This window comes from Hemicordylus capensis, chromosome 13 (genome assembly GCF_027244095.1).
Source record: "Hemicordylus capensis ecotype Gifberg chromosome 13, rHemCap1.1.pri, whole genome shotgun sequence".
Taxonomy (NCBI): Eukaryota; Metazoa; Chordata; class Lepidosauria; order Squamata; family Cordylidae; genus Hemicordylus; species Hemicordylus capensis.
In genome coordinates this window covers 22603672-22607559 of record NC_069669.1, presented here as the reverse complement: position 1 = coordinate 22607559, position 3888 = coordinate 22603672, and positions in this window count along the sequence as shown.

The following is a 3888-nucleotide window of genomic DNA, read 5'->3' as shown; positions in this document are numbered from 1 at the left end:
TGGTTTGTCTCTGTGGTTATTGCAATAACATCATTTGGCAAAGCTCCATGTCCTCGTCCCGATTATTACACAGCCTTACACATGCCCTCTCTGCTTGTATTAGGGCTGGGAAAGTCTCCTGCCTGAAACCTTGGAGGGAGAGCTGCTGCCAGTCAGTGTAGACAATCCTGAGCTCGATGGACCAATTGTCTGACTCCTATGTTCTAGGCTGCTTTAGGGCAGGCTTCACAGAGCTGGTAAATGCCTAACCAAGAAGCAACGTCTGGATGTTGAGGATGAGATGAAGTGCTTTGTTGGTGGTCTTTGCTTGGACGAATGAATGAATGAATGAATAAGCATATCTGCTGCTGCTGCAGCACCACCGAGCCTGAGAAAACAGCAACCTGGTTCCCGTGCCAAGTCTGTACCAATGTCCTTTCAGCAAAACTAATTGACCGGTTAATTGGCCAAGAAACAACAACAGAAAGTTCCCAGAAGGCACGGTGCCAAAGGTTGCTTTCCCGCAGGTGGCTCTCCCCGCCCCAGACCTCTTGGGCTTTGTAAGGGACCAGGCTAAGTGCTTAATTGCTACTGGAAAAGGGCTCTGGTTTGCCTGCATTGTGTTTGGGCAATGGGCGGAAATTGCTCTCTCCTTGGGTATCCTGAAGGAGAATACGTCATAAAGAGGCTGAAATGATCTCTCTCATCTACTGGGAAAGCTGGTCTCAGGGACAGCAAGCATGACTTGTCCCCTTTGCTAAGCAGGGCCCACCCTGCTTTGCATTTGAATGGGAGGCTATATGTGAGCACTGTGAGATCTTCCCCTTAGGGGATAGGGGCCGCCCTGGGCAGAGCCTTTGCTTGCTTGCATGCAGAAGGTTCCAAGTTCCCTCCCTGGCAGCATCTCCCAAGATAGAGCTGAGAGCGACTCCTGCCTGCAACTGTGGAGAAGCCGCTGCCAGTCTGTGTAGACAATACCGAGCTAGATGGACCAAGGGTCTGACTCAGTATATGGCAGCTTCCTATGTTCCTATGTCCTGTAGTATGGCCATTATCACAGCAGGGAGGATAGCAGAGGGCCACTGCTAACTGAGCAAAGAGGCACCTTAAAGCTGTGATGCTCTTCTGTTTAGCAGAGGGAAAGCAACTGGCCCTATTGAACCCAAGCACACCATCCCTCCTGTGCTTGCTCCTGGTGTCTACTTTATGGGTGGTGGTGGTTTTTAGATGGTGAGCCCTTTGGGGACAGGGAACCATCTTGTCTGCTTGTTTATTCTATGGAAACCACCTTCAGAATTTCCGTTCAAGAGCAGTCTATCAATATTTGGAGGAGGAGGAGGAGGAGGAGGAGGAGGAGGAGATTTATTAGGTCTTCCAAATCTGTTTGCCCCCTTGGCCCAAAGGAAAAACAAGCAGTGGTGAAGATTCGGCTTTGCAAGCAGAAGATGGTTCCAGGTTCAGTCCCTGGCTGGCATCTCCAAGTAGGGTGAAATACCCTGGTCTGGAACTCTGGGGAACTGCTGCCAGTCAGTCCTGAGCTAGATGGACCAAGGGAGGGTCTGACTCAGCATAAGGCAGCTGTCAGGGATGGCCCCAGGTAGTGGAGGGGGCCCTACGTCTGACGTTTAAAAGGCAGAGAGAGCCGCTCCGGCCATGCTGCGAACACGGTGCTGGCCGGATTTTGCTCACCAATGGTGGGGTGTGGCCCTGTTTGTGAGCAAACCATGCCCCCTGTGTCTGATGTCAGATGCAGGGGGCATGGCTGGGGTGCGAGGTTGCAGCCCCTGAGTGCAGCGGCACAGGTTCTTTGAACCCGTTCACACTATGGTGTCTCTGCCCCTGATTGCCCCAGACCACCGGGGTCAGGCTCGGAGGAGTTAGATCAGGAGGCAGTCAGGGAACCAGATTGTGATGGGGTCCTCAGCAGTGAGCCTGAACAGGATCAGGAGGGGGCTTGGACCAATGAACCGGATAGGGATGTGCTAAATGTTTTGTACCCAAAACAGCCTGTTTTGGGTGTTTTGTAGACAAAACAAAACACCAATTTTCCAGATCCAAAAGTTTTGTATACAAAACAAAACGTCCCTGTTTCGGCTACAAAACGTTTTGTTGTTTCGAACCTCCATTTTGTGGTGATCTCTGAGTCAGTCTCCATTTTGTGTTTGACATCTCTTTGAATTTCCCACCCTTCCAGCCTTCTGATCAGTGACCTAAATCATGGGCTGACCTGCTGACAATTCCCTCCTTGTTCCCCATTGGCTCTTTTGCTTCTTCCCACTCTTTACTGACCCCACATTGGCCAGGGGAAGGGTTGCTAACCCATGGGGTGCTGGGTTCTGCTGTTTCTGTGGTGTTCTGAGTGTAGATTCTCTGGTAGCATATGAAAGTGGATTCTTGTTTTTCACTGAAAATCTCATATGCTACCAGAGAATCTACAATGAACACCTCAGAAACAACAAAACCCAGTACTCCACAGGCTTGTGGGTGTGGTTGGCACCCTATGTGCACTATACAACCCCTCGCTCTGGGCAACCCCAGTGCCCCCCAAGTGGATTATGGAGCTGCTGAAACCTCCATTATTCCCCATGGGAGAAATCTTAAAGACATGTAAACTTCAACAAATCACAAAAGATCAGCCCTTTGCCCAATTCCTTTGAAATAATTCTGGAAGTTTCCTTGCCCCCATTGGGCACTACCACCCACCACACACTGCTCTGGGTCATCCCTTTACCCTTGATTTGAAGTGATACATTTGCTGGAATCCCCATTATTCCCTATGGGAAAATTCTTAAAGATGTGTAAACTTTAACAAAAATTCACCGAAAAAATCAGCCCTTTGCCTAATTCCTTTGAAATTTGGGTGGTAGCTTCCACCCATTGGACACTACCACCACCACCCACTCTTTTTGCCCTGGGACCCTTTTTAAAAATCCAAATCTATTCGGATTCAGAAAATTTGGCTACAAAACAAAACAGGGCTGATTCGGATTCAGAAAATTTGGGTACAAAACAAAATGGGGATGTTTTGATTCGGATACAAATCAAAACAAGAAAATTCCAAAATGCACACCCCTAGAACCGGAGGTCCCAGACATGCCCACTGAAGCCCCGACTAGTGTGGAGACCACCGAACCAGGGAGCGGGGACCCTTTCTCAGCAATGTCTTCCATTGGCCACTTCCATGAACATGGTCCATTTGTCTTCATCTTGCCCATCTCTCCTCCTACCCAGAAGTGTTTTTGTCTGTCTTTATCTTTTGCTGACCTTTTCCAATTCAGCAGCTGTTCCTTTTTGTCTTTCTGTGGCTGCTGTGCAGTCAGACACGACATTTTCCAAGCAATGCGTATTTTGAGCTTAAGCAACAAGATACTGGCCCTTGCCACAGCTTGTGATGAGACCCCTTGTGCTTTCCTGTGTCCCTCTGAACCAAGTGGGGAGAGCAGAAGGCAAGAAACAAATGCCCAGAAGAACATTTTCTTGGTTAATGAGTCCCCAGGGACTCTCACAGAAGGGTGCCTTCTTCTACTGTACAGACACCACCATAGCAACACAGACGCCTGGAACATGTGCTCCAAAGGCTCCTCTTTACAAGTCCCTGGTAAATCATGGCACCTGTTTTTGCATTTGGGGGCTTCCTTGTTAAAATTTCTCCTTAAGGACCTTGGTTTATTGTATAAAAAGGACGGATAAAAACAAACAAACGTTTCAATGTCAAATACATCAGCTTCAGTGTTCTTCCACTCTTTCTGTGGACCACAATTGTATATTGTTCTAGCTGCCACTCTAATTACACACAACCAGGTAGCAATTTCTTAATCAACAAATAAGACAAAGGGAAAGACAGAGGGAAGTGGAGGGAGAGAGGCAAGTAAACTATGAGCCAAGGGCATGCAGCTGTGTTATCTTCAT